Source organism: Bombus vosnesenskii, unplaced genomic scaffold (genome assembly GCF_011952255.1).
Source record: "Bombus vosnesenskii isolate JDL3184/JDL3185 unplaced genomic scaffold, Bvos_JDL3184-5_v1.1 scf7180000013262, whole genome shotgun sequence".
NCBI lineage: Eukaryota > Metazoa > Arthropoda > Insecta > Hymenoptera > Apidae > Bombus > Bombus vosnesenskii.
Window position 1 is genome coordinate 2903000 of NW_022882922.1, and position 20452 is coordinate 2923451.

The following is a 20452-nucleotide window of genomic DNA, read 5'->3' on the forward strand; positions in this document are numbered from 1 at the left end:
ACCTACTTTTCTACCACTTATTAAGCCGCCAGATATTTCATATAAAAGAATATTCTTCTGCTCATAGCAGTGTTATACATATATGTATACTTTTACATATATATACATATATATACTTTATACATATATGTAACTTTTTATAATATATATTGTTTAAGCAATAGAAACACAGAAAGAGACTTGTTCTCGACTCGGAGACGAATCTGGATCCAGCCTACATCCTAGTATATTTCGTTCCCACCGCTTGACCGGACTAGTTTTTACGATCGGGCATGACTCATTGTGCGCCAGAGATGAACCTGTTAGCGCCACCCTCTGCGTCGAACCGATGTATCTTACCACCATCTTAGCCAACCGTTCATTAAAAAAAAAAAAAAAAAAAATCCAACAGGTCCAACGAAAAATGAGCGTTCCTCAACATTCTCTGAAGTTATAACCATGTATAATAAAGGTAAAAACGATGGTCGTGATCATACCGACTATGGATGCTGGAATGATCGATCAGAGCGATCAGTTTCCAATGAACGAACCAAACAATTTAATGGGTCCATTAAGACAGGTCCTCGTCGAATTAATAATACGCGCTCGCTGAACGTGGACGTATCTGTATACTCAACTGACGCGCATTCGGCGAACGTGATAAAAATTCTTGCAATGCAATCAGTCGGCTTGCTTAGGACCGCAAAATTGCGGGCACCGAGGGTAGAATGCCAGGGAATGGGTATGACCCTTCGGACGTGTATATGCGGACAAGGGTCGCACACATTGACAGCGCAGTAGTTAATGGAAGCTTAGAGGTTGATAACCTTGAGTATGTACCGCGGCTGGTCGTGCCATGGCCGACCGATTCTTGGACTCTCTCTTGGGCTCGTCCGACTTGACCGCTCTTTACCTCTAGAAATCCAGCCGCTTCTCTCACCCTCCTGCCAGCTGTCCGTCCCATTCCATCCCTATTTCTGCGGCTCGCTCCTTTTCCAGGCCATCTCACTGCTTCCCTACTCCGGATGTGTTGCTGCTACAGGAACGCCAGCCGGCATTCCACGTAAACAGCGAGAAGGTTTTCGCTTGCCAAATTGGTCGGATAACGAGTCGACCGCTAGAGGGATAGAAGATGTATGGAAAGCCACGCAGGATCCCACGCTGTTGTCCTAATAAGCATTCTACAATGTTTCCCACCTAAGGGAATATTATTATGTATCAGCTTCCTGTAATTCTATAATTATCACACTAATTTACAACTTTACAGCATTTTGTATATGTCAACGATGAGATCGTTAACCTTGAACTGTGATCATCATAAGATTTCACATCTTTCACCGGGGCAAAATTAACGGAAACTCGCTTTAAGAAACACTTACGGGAATTCGTCCAGGAAAACTTGGCTGTGACCGAGCAAGCAATGCTATCCCAACACAATTTCAAAGCAATGAGCGAGGATACTTGAGAACCAGAAGCAGGAGGGAACGAGAGAAATATATAGGGGTCTTTGATCTGTACACCCTTCCTGCAAGTTCCTGGTACATGGCCGGTCCGTTACTCTAGTCACTACCAACTACTGGAGTAAATAGTATCGTGGTCACGTGTTTGTTCAGATCCGGACGCAATTTACCATCGTTCGCGGTGTCTATAACTAGTGTTCACGATAGGTGTTGCGGTAACCAGTATAAAGGACACCGTAAATGAGACATTTGGAAACTCGAGATTACGTTCGTGAATGTATCTTCCTGTTGTACAAGATATAGTTAGTTAATTCGCTCATTTATAGTAGCTCGTATTTCATTCAAAATTATTTATCAAATACACATACCAGGATAACGATGATTTATCGAACTCAAATTTCACTCACGTTAACGAGATACGAGATCGAACAATCGAGGATTATGGTACAGAAAAATATAAACGGTATTCGTTTTTCAAATGACCTTTTTCAAAAATGTTAATGCAACAGTTGGAACGAGCAGCGAGTGAGCTAATATTTTAACTACTATAAATATCGTATTCCTTCTTCGAAATGGATAGCATTGAAATTCCAAATCTGTTCGTCCGAGGCGCATAAAGATATCATCTTTACTATAAAATTTTCTAAGAATTGGCTTCGCATATAAACTACATAAATCTTATATAAAAACATAAATCTTTATTGGTGAAAGAATTTAAATGGTGTTAAAGCTTTAATCAAAGCAATATTCTGCATTATCAATTTCAAAGTATTAACGAAATCAACGACAATTGTCGGCTATTCGAACTTTATATTGCGAACAATATATTGGTCGATGAATCGCGTGACCATTGTTAATACGATAAGTTGGTTGCAAGGCAGTTCTAACGAGGCAGTAAATAAGAGAAAACTAAGGAAACACAGGACAGTAATAAAAAGAAAATTGAAATTATAAATAATGGTTATGATTAAGAGAAGAAGAGAGAGGCAGACTTTGGTTGATTCTGAAGATTCTTTCGCTTACAAATTGGCTGTCCAAAAAACAAGCGAAGAGTATAAGACCGATCCTAGAGGTTCTACTAGTTCTGAAATGCCCGAAGGTAAGAGACAGTCGAAAAACTTTCTTAGTCATGCAAGATATAGGTCGCAAAATTTCTGAAGATGATTTAAGGAACACAAAATTTACTTAAAATGCCTCGAAACAGAAACTCTTATTATTACCTCGCTTCCAATTTACATTAGCTTAGCATACATTATTTGATCAAACGTGTCGATACGTGTAAGTCGTATTATGCAAATGTTTCTTGTTTCAATTTTTCCTTTACTGAATGACAGAACTTACGTAAAAGTTGCTCGGTAAATCACAGCACGAGATAAAACATTTTCCTAACATGTAAATTTGACAGTTAACGATTCAAACATCTGGTCGATCGACAAAGGAACTGTTTAATATCGCTCGCAGATGTTAACGTTAGCCATCGATGATTTCTCGAAACGTCAAGATATTGTAATCGTAAGTACACTGATACGCAGCGGTACGATACAAAGAACTCCTTTCTGGCGCCACATCGATAGCCACGGGATTCTTAAAAATTATAACTCATAATACCTCTATAAATATCGTATTGCGACGGTACGATGTTGTCACTTTGGAAAAAATGGTATGTCGACATGATATAAACCGTACTAAATTTCACCGATGATGAAACGATCTCATGACAGCTTCATATTCAAACTTGTTTTCTTCTTTCAAACGACACGCAATCGAATAAACCAAACGAAATTTATATTTGTATTTCATTTTTTATGAACAATCATTGCCCTTTCAGTCATAGAAGAGTTCATAAGAGTACATTTTATACCAACGTACATCATAGAAATTGATTTTAATTCGGAGATAAAAATTTTTGGCGAATAAAATTATACGATACAGTGTATCAAATTCATAGAAAAAAATCACATGGAAGACTAAATTATTTCGAAACAAATTATTTTACCCGCACGGACACTGGAACAAAACTGAACAATCGAAAAACATACTTTGACATGTCCCTAACTCGAATTCGTGCTACCTACCCGTTTGTCTCACTCTAGCGTCATGTTATATGGAACAACTTATATTCTCCATATCCACACAGAGGCCATCCATTCATCAAAACTCCGAATATCAGATCGATCGGCGTTGGTGAGATCCGCGTACGCCAGAGAGAGTATCGTTCCCGATGTTGCGTGCACTGTGTGCAGTGGTGCATAACGTGGCCGAGGTTCTCCCAAGTGGGGAGAACGAAAGAGCACGGTACACACGGTGGATGTGGATATTCGTGCCGGACTAGAGGGACTCGGCTGGAAAAGGGATCGGGTTGGCTGGTCTGTGTAAAAGATCGTTCGTGGAGAAGGGATCGTCGTCGGCTGTGGAACACGGTGCAAAGAGGAAGGGATTGCGCGTGAAGGGGAACTCTGGGTCCGTAGAGGGGAGGAGGACACCGAGTAGACAGAGAGAAACGGTGCGACGGTGAGAAAGAGAAACGAGGGTGCTAGAAAGGAAGAGAGAGAAGGAGAGTTGGCGCTCGAGAGAGATGGGAGAAAGGCCTGCTAGGCTCGCCTTCGTTGACTGCCGCGCGGCGCGCTAGTTTCGGCTTGCCGCTCCGACGTGACGGACGCTCTTTTCCAGTGGTCGCCGGCTTACACGTGGAGACGGCCTTCTCCGGTGTGTCGTAGTTTTCTTTGTTTTGATCGCGTGTGATATCGGGTGCACGACCTCGACGTACAGTGAAAATTCGGTGTAATAGTGAAAACAAACGAATTACATGCGGTAATTTCGTTTTTTGACCGCGTGTACGCAACTCGAGTGAGTTCAGTGAGCACAATACGACGCGTTGAAACACGCGTTTGTGAGACTCGGACGGTGCGTTTTATTCGAGTCTGTTCGCCATCAACTACCTCGATTTGGATTACCTGAATCTGAAGCATCGGAACGTGACGAGAACCGTGAGGGAGAGAGCAGCCAGAGCGAAGCTCGACATTCAAAAAGGTGCGTCTCGCATTCATACAAGTGTCTCGAAATGTTCGAACGTAAAAACAGTCAAGGATATACATATCACCTCAACCCACTTGTCGGGGGATCATTTGCAAAAATATTCTGTGTAAAGTGTCTGGATTACGTGATCGGTACATGATTTCGATGTGCGTAGTTCTAATCGTCGGTGATCTCTAATTGTTTTGGTAGAATGTTTATTTTGAAATGCTCTTGGCGTTCAGTTTATCGATCAAATATTCGATCGCGTATATGCCACAAAATGGCGTCGTCGATCCACCATACCATAGTCTTATGGCGCGGGAAAGAAAATTAACAATTTTAAAACGTTTTTTAGTAAAACTTCTTTCGGTGCAAAGATTTCGTGAAATTTTCGCGTTTCTTATTTCGTGCACTCCGAAATTTGCTACAGAGAAGCCAAGAGTATTGATGGTAGATTTTTCGATAATGAAATCGAGACAACTGATTTTCGTTATGATCAACAGCAAACTCGAGTGACCAATCAAAAACTGTGACATATGTGTATCCTCGACTGAATATCAAATCGTTAAATTAGAAGAACTCCGATTCATTGAATTTATCCGATATCCGAGATCCAGTATCAAATGTAAACATATGTATACGTTTTGTTTGGCGGTGAATTCTTTTTAATCGTAAAATTGACCTGGGGCGTATTTTGTAACAACAAACATTGTTCCATTTTGCGCCACAGATGGTGTCTGGCGATTCTGGGAATTTTAGATTTAGGGGAACACCTGAACCATTTGTTTGGCTTGACGAACCTTAGCATTGCCATGTTTTTACTAAGGGCATCGAGAATGTGCTCGACTCGTATACAGTGTCAACAAACTCGGTCGTTCGTTTACTTCGCTCGTTGCTTTGTGCTGCTCGTAAAAGTATTCATAAAAAGAAAGAGAACGTAAAAGAAAGTAAAGTTACATGAAATTTTTAATAATGCTTTTTCTGATATTCGAATAAAAAATGCAAGGGCGTAGATAAAAATATAACATTGACGCAGTCGAAAGAATTTTAAACGAATATGCACAGGATCTTCCGAGGGTTAGAGTGTTATTTTACGATGCTTGTGCTGTTTTATCATCAAGAATGTTATTTTTTCATTCGTGAGCGTCAAAAAGAAAGAGAGGAGTCGCGGAGGAAAGAAAGTGATAGATGCGATATTTATTCGCATTAAATTAACGGACGACGAGACCGATCCGTGTTAAGGCTTAACGAATGTGTACCTTTCCATGGACATTGAAATCCTTCGGGGCCACTCTATTATGTCGGAACGAGTTTCTTAGTTTCAAAAACCAGTTCTCGAAAAAAACATTTTTTTTACCGTGTAACGCGTCGTGCAGGCAAGAAACATTCGAATTCGTCAGGCGATGAGCAAACTTTTCTTTCGCCCGGAACGACGGAACCACGACGTTTTAAAGCGGATAGATCGTAGCTGTAAAAGAATGTCTATATTTCATTATCCTTTAAACGCGAATTGTACGCACGTTTAAAAATCGCCATTCGAGCATATTATCGTAGCTACATAGATCGTACCATTGAATATGTATGTATTTGGATAAATTGTATTCGTGTTTCGACGTTCAGAGAAAATAATTTTGTTTAAACTTCAAATGGATAAATATATTCTAAAGTCACACGTAGATGGAGAGATATTGCAAAATTTTATTTTTAGGATCTTTTACCATTTTTGTATATGTAATAAGCGCAAAATGGTCCAGTGGTTTCAAATGTTATAAAAAATATACCTAGCAGTTCGTTTTTCAAAAAATTGGCATGGAATCGGAAAAAAGGTTTCCGAAAGTGGTTTTATTAAAAATTATCTGTTTAGTTTTTTGCTTTATGGTTAGGGTGGGGTAGGAAAATAGTTTGTTTTAATTATGGAAACGCAATAGTTTAAACGTTGGACCTGAGTAATATTCTTTGATTTGATTTTCCCTGTATCTCAAACTTATTATCAGATATTTTTCGTGTATAATAACATTTTGATTGTTATACACATGTTGTTTGTGACTTCAATCAAGTAATTATCATTTCGTTGGCCGAAACAGCTAAATCATATTTTTGAATAATTTAAAAGGACGCATTAAATGTCAAGAATAAAAAAATCAACATGTTCAATTCTCTGATTTATACGTAATACGATAGATCATTTGATGTTTCAATTGCTTTATTACACAATTGTCCAATTACTTTCGAGCAATATGTTTCAATAAAGAACATAATTCTCCGTTTGCAACCAATTCCTGATAAGCTCGGCAAGTTTGTATATTTTAACAGTAACATTGAGCTAGAATAGCAATTTATGTATCTGATCAGGAATTTATGTATCGCTGTTTTTTAAAACTGAATAGACGTGATAACGCGTGCATGCCACTTTACGAACCACTAGAGAATATCATAAAATTCAACACGGGAGAATACTTACACAGACTGTATATAAAAATAGAAACATAATTTTAAAATGCAATATACTGTCAACCTATTCTATTTATTATCAAATAACTTATACTTTTACTTAAATATTGCTTTTAATTCAATATTATATATGTTAAAATAATATTATTATTTTGAAGTGAAGTATATATATTTTCTTTGTCCTTTTGAAAGTTTCAAAAATATCAGTTGTCATAACATCTTTGAACCTAACAAGCTTTCGACTGTATCATGTTAAACTACTCCCATTCAAAATCAGAATCACCAACAGAAATGGAATTGTCATGTATTCGTCCTCAGTTGTCTTTATCCGATATTGTTCTTTGTTAACTGACTGATATGTTTGCGTGCAAACAGGCACCACCTAAATTTGTCCAACGATAAGATTCACCGTAGAGAAATCATATAGGAATCGAGGATAGTGGTATATACTTCGAAATCGAATCGTCGGTTATTTCGTCTATTAGTAGGGATCCACGGTACGTTGTTAAAAGCTACGTACGTAGTTTCCACGGGTGCTTTGACCTCTTGTCTTAGTCCGCATGTTAACGAGGCTTCGTTAATTACACCTCGTGGGATTACGACAGGGACAGGTGGCCGACGATTATCCATTATCCGTCCTAGAAACGTTGTTCAAATGGACACAACCAAGCATCGGAGATAACCGCTGATTAATACAGTCCATTCGTGACGACGGAATCGATGTCCAATTGACCTGGTCGGTTTAACAGTCGAATCTATAGAAATGAAAAAGTGGTAGGACAGGTATTTTACGATTCCACTGTTTTATTGTGACATTTCTCGGAGCTGCTTGTCTAGATAAAAATTAACTTCGTCAAATGAAAGAGAAGAGAGGAGGAAAATTGTACCTATAGATCGAATTTCAGAGAATTAGAAAATAGGTGAAAGCGTTAGTTAGGATTCGTAAAAAATACTGATGCCAATAGGAAAGCGAAGAGAAGGTATCGTAAACTCGACCAAGACAATAAATAAATGGTTGAATAGAAGCTCGGCTGGTGTATAAAGACGGCAACGATGGGTCGGCTCTAATGCACGGGAACAGCTGGCACGGTCTTAGACTCAGCCTCTCGAGAGTGCTGATCCGAAAGTGACAAAGGCTAATTTTACGAAGGAAAAAAGCACGAGTGGTAAATGCTCTGCTCGAATTCGTACTGGCTATTTCATTCTTTTCGTGTCTTAATCGATCGAGATCCTGATTTTTATTGAAGTAATATATATTCTTTCACGACGCGGACAGGGCTATTGATTGTCGCTGTTATCGTCACCTTATTTTTGCTTTGTTCCAGTTCTCTATTGATTCTTTCTTTTATACGTCCTTTGAAATTGATATTATATGTTCTTTTTCAAATGGAGCTACAGCTCAATTGTATTTTCATATGTAAAATTGCTTCCTTTTATGCGTCCTTTGAAGTTGATATGTTCTTTCTCAAACGGAGCTGCAGTTCAATTGTATTTTCGTATGTGGAGTTGCTACGATAAATAATTTCAAATCAGATGTTGTTATAGTTCGTACTACGTTCTCGAACGATCTCGAATCGTGCTTTTAAACGCTTGTAAGAGGCCGGTGCAATCTGAAGTAAACTCGCCTCCACTCGTATCGTAACCAGAGCATGAAAAAGGCGAGGACCAAACAGCGACACGTGCATCGGTGGAAAAAAGATGGATTTTTGAAATGCATGCTCGAAGCATAGAAAAATGTCTGACGCACGAGCAACGTGGTCTAACCTAGCCTCGAGTTCCATGGATTGTTCGACGTTCATTGAATATCCTGTAACGAAGTTTTCGGCTCGATTAAGAACACCGTCGAGATCGATATATTACACGCTTTTATGGTTCAACGGCGTCGGTCGCGCAACCTTCCGTTTAATATTCTAACGAACTTCCATTCCTTCGCGTCTTATTTTCGCGTAACTTGGTCAAACACGGATTTTACTTTCGTTGCTGGTTCATTTTTACATCTTACAAATTTAGTTGTTTGATAGTATATGAAGACACGTGAGTTACGATTCTTAATATTTTTAAAGAAACGAAATATAAGAGTGTTGAAATAATTTTGTGAATTTATGCGAGATTATATTTATAGTAGATTGCACGTACAATAAAAACGAATGCCAGATGATAGTATATGCATATTTATTTGTTATCGTCCTAATGTTTGCAAGATTTAATCGGTAAACTTTAGTAGGTTAAATATAACATGGTAACATTCAGTGAATACATTTTTTCAGCGAATACCAGTAATTTTACTAGAATTAATTCGATCTATCCGCGAGACAGTATAGTTATTACCATCGAAGTGGTATTGCTATTCAGAGAATTAGAATGCGAAGAATATGACATTCTTAGGATATAACGATGAGTTAAAAAATTCGCGAGTAATGTTCGAACGTAATACATGGTGTCCTCTTTATACGGGAAGAAATAATAAATACTTGAGCGTTATACGTTTGACCGTAATCGAGGAAACTGCCGGAAATGAAATATTACTTGGCGTATTTACCGGCTTTAATAGCATCGCGGAAAACGTGGAAATTCATGGTGTGCGATATAACGATTACGTGCATGGTTTCGCTGGGAGAAAACTGCCACCTTACATTCTCGTTAACATTTATAAACTACGTCACATTAGCAAGAATTTTTCTGGTCTCAACAATCTCGTATACCCACCGTTTCTTTGTCTCTTATTTTTTTTTTTTTTAATATCTGCCTGTAACATACAGTAGCTCACGAAAATATTCGAACACATTTATGAATGTATAATCTCATTTATATTTTTTCGAAAAAATGTGACTTCGATAATCATTACGAGAAATTTCGAAGAGATCTCAAAGGTAGACGTGATTCGATTCGAACCGTCATTGCTTTTCCTTTTTATTTAAACTCCTTTACCGCGAAGAATGGAAGACCGTTTCGGTTGAATAGGTGACGTAGCGTTGTGCTCAGTTTTGCAACAGGTATACAAAGTATTCAATAGGAGATACAGCCACGGACAATGCGTTTGCTAGGTGTACGCATTTTTCTTTTTCAAAAAAAAAATTGATCGAAAATCGGAACGTAAAATTCGTATAGACGTGACTGAAATATGAAATCGTTTTGCTGCCTTTTTCGTAAGAAAGTCGTACAAATTGAAGGTACGAGATGGAATATTTTGCATGAAACGTGCATTTCACGAGCTCTTATGCATTATATGCTACCGAGCTATACTTGGAGCTCCTAAAAGATATTGTAACGTGGAAGATAGATTCTTCTGTATAAGATGCATTGTATAAGTATTGTTTCTAACTCTTCTTGTTCTTGCTGTCGCCGTTGTGTGTGGAATGTTAACGAAGAAGATATATTCTTCATCGACTTTTAAATTCATAGCTATTAATTTCTAATATAGCATAGAAATAGTTTGACGTTGAACAAACAGCGTCGGAAGGTTTTTCTTCGATTGAAATGTGACAGGGTATTTCGTCAAGTTTAATTAATTTCGATATACGTAATTCGCAATAATGCCCTGAAGAACGTATCATCCAATAACATGTTCTAATTGAACGTCATTCGCTATAATGTATACAAAATTAATGACATATAATTAAACATGAATTGTGTTAATTAATTTGTCATTCGTAATACGTTAGTTAATTGAGATACATGTTAAACAAATTAACCGTGGTTTCATCCATTCTCACGTTGCTTATTTAATTATGTTCTTTGACTTATTACGACCTGTTTTACATGCGCTTCGATCTATTTAATATAAAGAGGGAAAAGTCATTGAGTCACGAAAACTATAATCCTCAATCCTTCCATAAATACTTGATTCAGTAAACGTTTGTCTCGTCTACTTCCCCCTGGATCTAATCTTGTTTCTTACAATTGGTTGCAGAGCCGGTAGATCGTTTTCCATTATTGTTAAAGAGCGTTATTGTTTCGAGATTATACATATACGAACATTACTGTTATTCGAGACAGTTGCTGGTATCCGAGAACCGCCAGTTTTCTTTGTTTTTCTCGGTATTTCCGTGCCGGTAGCCGCACGAGTCAGCACGAGATATATCGTACCTTGTAAGACGTGTAGTTAATAAAGTATTATATATAACCCAGCTCTGCAATTTTCTTACCTATGCAACAATTATCAACTAATTCCGCTGTTATTCTCGGAGTCGAGCCACTCCCGGCATGAATATTTCGTAAAAGTACGTTTCAGATAAATGTTGAAGCACTTAAAGTAATCTGGGCTTAGCGCGGTATTGCGATTATTAAGCTAAGTCCACGGGATGTGCGACGAAACGATCGCAAATGGGAATGCGCTAGAACTCCTGAGCTGATTAATAACCTGGAAATTACGTAGACCCGTCTCTGTCTCCGCTTCCCATCTTCTATTATCTATCGCTTCCTGCTTCTCTATATTCCTTTCGTTCTTCTTTCTTTCAATTTTCTATCTTCGTCTCGCTCCTTTTTGCTTCTCATTCGTTTCACGTTTTGTTTCTCTTATCGTTCGCAACAAAATCAGATCGTTGAAAATTGGTCTGCGATGAAGGTAAAGCAAGAAGTGCGAATACAGTTCGCTGGATGGACCAATTCAGTCGCAGACGCGAAGACGCCGGTAATCGTGTCGTAAAAAAAAAGATAATAGCTCGACCAGTTTCGCGCCGAGTACGCCTTATTACGAGGCGCTCGTGAGATCGCTCTCCTCGTAATGAACAGAGATGCCGTTTCTTTCACTCAGCCGATGATCGTTGCCACGAGGAATAGTTAAAATCCACAGTTCCATAAATAGTTGAATTTTCGGTTACTCAAATACCTTTTATTGTCATTCGAGCGGTATATGAAGTCCGTATTCTTTCAGCGTTTCCTAATTTTTGTAGTCAATTTAGCAGGGATTGCTTAGGCTAGGTATGTTATCGACGTGGAAACAGTGCGTTTGAGTTGAAACACGTAATTGCATATTTAATTAAGTGTTGGAAAAAGTGACGTCTGTCAGGTTCTGTTCTTTCCATACCACTTCTTGCGTTTGACTGGCAACGTATATCTGTTAGAATGTTTCTCGCTAGAGGTTTTGTACATAAGATAAAATATTCGTTGAAATTTGTAAGGAGAATTTGCTTGGCTGAAGGAACCTAGAATTTTCTTTACCTTTTAAATTACTTGTATTTGTAAAATCATTGACATTTTCTGTCGTATAAAAGAAAGAATCAGTTTCAAACATTAATGCATTAAAATCTTACTAAATTATCCTAAATGAACAAACTATCTACACCGTAACATTGTGTAAGCATATGATTCAGATACCTTGATACCACATTTCCTTTTCCCAGTTCACACCAAATATCCTACGTCGTATAAACGTCTTCCTTAGTTGTTCCTACAGTTCCCTCGGCTTTGCGTTTAAACCGACACAAATCGCTTAGATCACTATCCCGACCATCAAGGCGCGATATATAACACCAACTGAGACGGCCGTTACCCATATAAAAGAAGCTGTGAAGCAAGTGCTTTACGATTCATTCTCTTGTGTCTGATTCGTCGTGTGGCAGACGTCTGCCACGCAAAGCCATGTTGCCAAAGTCGAGGGAATCGACGACAGAGTCGTTGACCGCCACTCCGAGGAAGCCTACGCGTATTCTGCACGCATAGCTGACCCTATATAACCCACGTAACCTCGTTCCTCGCAACGAACAAGGAAACGAATGAATGAACCGAGCCAGTCACCCGTTCACCTAGCGTACACGAACGACTTAACACGGTGGCGTCTAGTTTCTACTCGGCGCGACAGGAAATCGTTGTTTTAAATTAGAAACAATAACCATGTCTCGTTATAGAGAGAAAGAGAGAGAGAGAGAGAGAGAGAACGAGAGAGACGCGTAGCTGGCTCTGGCGCTTTGTTATACAGTTATCTACAGTCGTGGAAAGTCCGGCCGGATTATAGAGTGCACAGCTACAGCCACGGTAATAAGCTCCTCCTCTAATTCGGTACATGCCGCTGGAGTAGGTATGCGCCATGATACGAATGTCGCTAATCTTCGCTGCTACCTTCGCCCGTTTTTATACCAGTGGAACGCCTTACGTAAACGATCCGCATCTCGAAACCGTCTTCTGTGTTTCTTGGTTAAACGAGCGCCGCTCGACAGACCGGTCAGCTTTTTTCGTTGCCACCGTTTTTTGTCACGCTTTCGAGACGCGTACATGCTTCTCTATGTAGCTACCTACCGGACCGAAGCAGCTTACGATCGTTTACGATTCGTTTTACGACCAGCGTTTTGCGAGTAAATCACGAAACGATGATGTACATACTTAGTACGCGAGGTATCTGGATAGTATGTTTCGTTATATGTATGTACACGTAGTTGGGTGATGATTGCTGGAGCGAAGGGGAAAGAATTTGTCGGTAGGTTGGACGACTCAATTCGTCGTTGGTCGGGCTAAGCTGTTGGGCTTAGGGATCTTCCCCCATTTTGTCTCTATTATCGCAGGTCGAAAGCAGTGGGTGATGCCATGAGCGTGTTGGCGAATACAATGGATTCTTCGGAGAATCGTTGGGTTTATATAAACTTGTAGTAGCATGTAGGAGATATGTGATTGTTTTTTTGTTGTGGACGGTATCGGTACATGGGTCGGAGGATGTAATTGAGGGAGAGATGGAATAAGCGTCCTTTGTAGGGAATTTATGGTGCTTTTTATGATCTCTTTTCGCATTTATGGATGCATTACTATGTTATACTTTTATCGTCCAAGTTTTTACACGCTCGAACAAATTCTATATCGAATAACAAAATAGAGTAGCATTTTTATGAAGAATATTGTATTTTCATTTCTAAACGATTTCTCCTGGTAAAATTTTATATAGTACTCTCCGTTTATATGAATTTCATTTATTTGTACGAGCTTATACGTACAGCGTCGAATTAAATGGACAAAAAATCGTAAATAGAATATGTGGCCCCCTATTATATATCACAAACTAATTGTCTTCCGATAAATTCATATAGGTGGAGTTTACTGTACGCACTTTTTATAAAAAAATTTTAATAGTGATCAGATTGGTTTCTACTTATCAATACAGATTCGATTTCGATTCATCAACACAATCCAATAATTCCTAATCTTCGCAATAGAAGAATCTTCACGCGCGCTTTCGGACGATGATTCCTGACACGACGATCCTAAGAAATCGACAATGGACGACCACAGGGGAAATCTACTTTATTGGTTTCTTTGAGACGCTCACCTCGTCATGCCCGCTTTTGTTTGTTGAGTCGGCTTGCGAATTTTATCGTCGGTCATAAAGCGCCGGTATAAAAGCAAAGGATACGAGAGTAACGATACGAGGGAACGAAAGAGCTGAGCTACCTTGCTTCTCTGGCACGCACACGCGTGTGCGTTCTTCGTACTTACACGCGAGGTACTCGCCGGATACGCCGGCCTAGTACCGTCAGACTCGCCGGCATTGTTCCCTACTAGTCGAGTTACGTGTTCCGCGAAGAAGTTTCGCGTTATTTCTATAATACACGCGATACGGCGTCCCGTGTATGGAAGCTCGACTCGCGCGATACCACTTCGCGTGCTCTTTACGCCAGCTTACACGCACGAAGCCGACCGAGAGACACCGTGAATTCTACGTCAAATCTCGGTTTCGTGCGTGATGAAACTTCGTTACAATTTAATTGCATAATCGTGAAATTTAACGGCGCTTTTTCGGACTAATAATGGAACCGATTTTATCTTGGACGAATTTTAGGCAAATCGTTCGGTAATTTTGGAGTTTTAACTTTTTTGGTGTGTTATGCAGGATGTAATAAAAATAAGCGAGGAATTGTGTATGATTGTGTATTAATGAAATTATAGTGATTACGGAAATTGATGCAGTTTTTGGAAAGGTTAAGCGGAGATGGTTTTACCTCTGATAGGTTCTAGATGAATCGCTGTATGATATTGGTGATTTATTTTAGAGAAAGTTTTTTGTAGAGGATGAAAAAGTAAGGAAATAAGTTTGTATAAATAGATGTTCTATAGGTACGACTTGTTTTTGTGTTACGGAAATTTATTGAATTTTATTAATTCTCGTGTGATATACGAATGGAATAATTTTTCATATTTGTTTTAGAAATAAAGAACTATATAAGTGCTACGTAAATTTATCTGAAAGGTTCTCTGTAACTCGATAACAAGGTGAAACAGAACACACGTCCGTGCAAATCTCTTTTATTATCTTTGAGTTTAGAGAGCGATTCTTATCTCATATTCATAGCATAGTTAGATTCGATACAGAAAATTGAACAACCGTATTGAATTAATAGACGTTGACTCAGATTCAATCTACAAGAGGAAACAGATTATAAAGCAAGCACTAGGATCGTGAATATAGCAGTGGCTGGAAACTACTAGTCATCGTTTCGATTATTTTAAATTCATTGCGTATCGTTCGTAGCCTGTAATAGAGTATTAGTCATTACTCTGTGCAGTATGCGGAGCAGGTTTCAAATGTTCATGGAAAAAATGCATTTATATCCAGATACGTACTGTGGAGGTCATACGGTTTAGATAGCTGGATCGTTTTTTCTAATTCGTCACACTAGTAAACCACAACTTGCACACATACACGTACAACTTTACTTTTATTATTCCGTATACACCTCTCAAGCGTTAACATATGTTTAAACAAGCATTTTACAACTTCACACCATTACAGACGCAATCATACGATCGACGTACGAACGTGCATAGCCATACAGTTGCGTTTTATTGCACACGTTCCTCGAAGCAGTATCTTGATATTACATTGTCAATAACCATTCCCTGAAATAGCATTCTGTGTATTCTTCGATGCTCGTTGTCATTTTTCACCAGCCAGGTATTGACTATTTTTTGTATTCCTTTTTTTCCCTTAGATTTATCAAAGATAATGAGTCTCTGTTTCAACGCTTTCTCTCCTTCGTTTGCTATCGTGCTTTTCGTTCTTTCTTCCAACGTCTCTCTCGTTTTCCATCGCGACGTTGCCTGTTTGATCTTCAGGTTTTCTTATCGGGCATCGCGACGTCTCCACTCGAAAGTTCATCAATATCGACCTAAGATGCTGCCCACTCCACGCTTTGCTTGTCCCATTACCGCTTCTACTTCTGAAACAATTTCTTTGATAATCTTTACACGGATTCGTCGATCTCTTCCGCTGACGAAGACGCTCCGCCGGCATTGGTAATTGGTTCGAGGGGAAAGGACTATTCACGATCGGCTCGCAGCGCCAATTATTCATGTTCGTGTTGCTGTCCGATTATGATTAATGATTCACGGACATTCCTATCCTTCGATTATGCGCTTGTCCCCTGTCCTTCCGCCGGCTCCAAAGCCAATTTCATTGTTTCACATAAAATGATATCGACGATATCGCTTCTTGTATCGATAATATAAAGTTTCAGAGTCTAAAGAAGAGAAAATTTCACCTAGGATCACGAACGTCTAGATGCGTTTGAAGAATGATTTTTAGATTATTATTTAACTTAGGTACAATCTGACTTGTTAGAGGTATTGAAATTCGATGATTAATGAAAAATAAAATAAAAGACAGTCATTGTCGATTGTAAGGACAATATTTAAATGCAAATTGCTCACTTATGGGAGTGTATCTGGAATCGTGAGTATCTCTCTTGAAATATTACACAATTTCTACGATGAGATACCTGACGATGATAATATCAATGTGACTTGTCCCAAATAGAGTTTGGGTAGCCGAAATCACAGTAATTCCTGTTACCGATCATATGTCAGTGTCACACGCTTTCGAAATCATAGTCCACGAACGGAATGCCCGATGCTATTCAAAACTTGATATTCATATACATGTTTCTAACTGTTAATTCAATTTTCAATCGAAGCAGAAGCAGATAGCCATCGAGTCGTTTTTTGTTAAAGCCAGATCTAAAAGGGAATTGCCTCTTTTAAAACAGTATATATATCAATGTTTCTCGCTATTGAGGATTTAAATAAGTATCAACAAAACTAAAAGGACGAAAGAGAAAGGAATTAAACAAACTCCAAACGAATTTCATTTGTCTAATAGACAAATCATACAACAAAAGTTCGTTGATTCTCTCCATTACTTGCGACTTTTCCTTCGTATATTGGTTCGTATCTAGATAAGCGAATTCCATTGTCGTTTCTTTAATTCTACGTATCCAATTTTGTGAGAAATAAAAAAATCAAAGCTTTAATCAATTACCTATTGTTAATGAAAACAATGTGTTTAGAATCTTAAAAATTCGTGTTAAAAATTCGAGCCAGTTTTGCCGACAATAAATCAAGTTGAAGGCTTACTGATTACATAGAGTTTCGTTCCAATAAACGAAGTTTCACTGTTAACTTAGTAAAACGGTACTACAGTATCGAGCAAGTTCTTTTCTGGCCGTAATCTATAAAGGAAGCGTATCTCATTGCCAAGGTTCCGCTAATATACACATTCATCGATACGATATAATAGCGTTGCTCCGTAGAGGCTCATGGAGGCCGGTAAGTCGTGACAACGACAACGTGGAATCCGGCGAGTTGACCGTTCGCTTGTTCCGACTGCAATCTAGCGTCATTACCGACATCACAGAGAGCTCGTTAGTCTCATTTATATTCACGTTGCTGGAGTACAACTTATGTTGCGAAGGAGACGAGGAAGTTGGCCTGGACTCTCCTGCGCTATCGTTGTTGCGCCGAGAGTAGACTATGTTGCTTTTGTTGCTCTAGAGCGAGCAGCTGACAAAGTGCTGGCCGGTTCCGGCCTTCCGTATGTTCTTCACGTTCCGTATAAACTTTCCACCCGGGTGGTAATGCTGCTTTTAACGAAACAACCACGTTCTCATGACCCGTTGTCGTTGGCGCCGTCCCGTTCGTCGAGATTGTTTCGGAAACGTCTTAATTGTACGAGAGCTGTATTACTCCACCGTCTACCACTTGTGCTCTCTTGAAATTCAATTTAAGACACAAGTTACAGACAGACCCTACTGAGGAATCCCGTTTCACTTCCGCCTATCGATACGATTATACCGCTTCTCAGATAAAATTGGCTAGCTAGGACTCATCGCTTTTATTTGATTTTGAAGTTACACATGTATTTTACAATTTTTTCAAACTATCGAAGCTGTTAAAATATTTCTCGTCTTATTTTTAAAGAACTTATCTTTGACCAAACAAATTGTTTTCGTTTTCAACAATGTGATATCAGAATTTTCAAGTTTATCAGGAAACCGAAAAAAAATTATTTATGTTTTCCTCCCATGATTTTTATTTTCGACTCGCCAATCGCCTTTATTATCGCTCATCTTTCAATTTTATTCGCTTGGAATCTCATCGCTCGACCTTTTGCTACATACCAGCTCACCGTGTTTATTTTGTAAACTTCAAATACGAGTACATACCGTCATTTCTGCGTTCAACCCTATCCCAATCGCGACACAGATCACGACAAAGCTGCACCCGATGGTACACACGCACTTTGATTATATCACACGATTATACACGCGTCCCAATCGCTCTCTTCGTTCTTGTCCGCCTGGATTTCCCTGGGGCCTGATGCGACTGTAATTAGTAGAACGTGCCTGGATAGCGATTTCAGCGAACACTTCGGCGAGCTAGCGCGCAAACACGATGAAATTAGTAAGCCTACAAAATTTTCGGACCGTTTTCCCCAGATTATTCGGCTCGATGGCGTTTACACGTGCTTAAATTAGATGATATTTTAACCCCTTGGTGACAACGTCAGGGTGATGGAAACCCCATCGTGCCGCTGTTAAGGCATGCACGAGCGACTAGGCTGTTGTGCTTAGGTTAAGCTTATGTTTGCGTCGTTATGTTTGGGCAGATTGTTTGGAAACTGTTAAGTTTGGGTCGTTTTATATATAACATATTATACAAGGTACAAAGTAATTTTTCCTATGTTTCTTTCAACCTGCCTTATTATATAGAATACTCGTAATCTAATATCTCGTTTGGAATCACACTATATATACTTACACGAACCAAGTTCACAAAGAACAACGGCACGTTAATAGCAAGATACATCGCAGTACAAGAGTTTGCAGAAAAATTAACATTTAATTTGCACCTTCAAAGGAAAATTCCAGAATTGGCGAAAGCTCTTTCCCTATTTTGTTGAGTGCAAACATTTATTTTAGCACACCGTTTTAAAACCAGAAATCGCAAGTTAACCATCGGCGAACCTTTGTCCTCCATTGTGCGTATTAACTCCAAAACTTCTTCTCTAACAAAAAATAATATGTACGTACTACATATTCTAAAACTAGCTACAGAATTACCTCAGAACTTACCTCGCGTGAACTTACCATGAACCAAATCGAATGAACAGAAAACACATTTAGAAATTTCTCACTCCTAACACCAATAACCCTGACGAACGAAAAATACGAAATAACATAAGGAATAGGTAGGCGGTCATGAGAATATTAACGGCGAGTGTATTTCTGCTTGAAGATAAACGCCAACTGATTCTCCATGTAGTCTTGTTACCGCGTGATTTCGTGGCGCTATCGTGTAAGCAATTTAATCGTTGCGAGAGTCCGGTGGCGGAGGTGCATGCTTGCTTCTCGTGTAAGCGATACAAGACACAATTAAGCGGTACGGGTGAATCCCGTTTGTTTCGCTAAGATTCAGCGTTACGACGCAGTTCGTCAACACCCGAGTCACGAAAATCCCCTTGTAACCATCGCGAGTTATAGAGCTACCCCTGAAACGAGGGCGGTTTTCGCGCGTTCCTTTATTGTTCCCGAATGTGCCGGACCTCGCACTGTTTATCATCGTGTGCACCCTTTTCGAAACGATGTACGTATCTTGTTAAGGGAGGCCGACCCCGGGGATGATGATTCACTCGTGCATCACCATCCCTTCGAGAAGGGTGGGGGAGCCTACGTTTAGGAATATGCATGGTAGTAAGCCTCGCCCTTGGATACAAAACGAAAGGAAATTGCCATTGCCGCGAAACTTCCCCTCGGTACCCTTCTTCGTTCGGCTCGTGCCTGATCTTCTCTTGACCCTCCGCTTTTTGTTTCGCTTATACTGGCCCCTTCTCTCGTGAAGGCTCAGGATATTAAGTCACATGGGAAGCTTGGGTGGCCGAATCATTCGTTTGCTTGTGAATTGATATCCTTCGTAGAGTTGGGGTGCTGTTACGTTTAGATTATCGTACTGCGGAATTAATGAAATAAATTTTTGTTGGTTTGAGGGTGATTTTATCTTGAAATTTATTTATTTATTATTTTTCATTCAATATCAATCCAATGTTAGAATGTCTAGAAAATCGAAAATCAAATTGATCAACTCCATTTTCTATTAATTTCTTAATTTCATTATATAAGTACAGGATTGATATTCAATTTTCAAAAGACAAATGACTTGGTTCCATAGGTTCGTTCATCACAAGAGATAGCATAAATTAGGGTAGATTCTAAAATAAATTTACAAAATGGTGTCTGTAACGTCATCATTTATGGACTCCATCAGTGTTGCTTCTGAATGGCTCATAATTGCAT

At 39.1% G+C, this 20452-nt stretch overlaps 1 protein-coding gene across 9 annotated transcripts in view; it reads left to right on the forward strand.

The window, feature by feature from the left end:
• Positions 1-4057: 4057 nt before the first annotated feature.
• Positions 4058-20452, forward strand: part of LOC117230477 (fat-like cadherin-related tumor suppressor homolog) — a 497091-nt gene continuing 480696 nt past the window's right edge. For all 9 annotated transcript variants that reach the window (XM_033488013.1, XM_033488021.1, XM_033488064.1 and 6 more), the window contains exon 1: positions 4058-4469. The gene's annotated coding sequence lies outside the window, so the exon portion shown is untranslated. The remainder of the gene's footprint in view (positions 4470-20452) is intronic.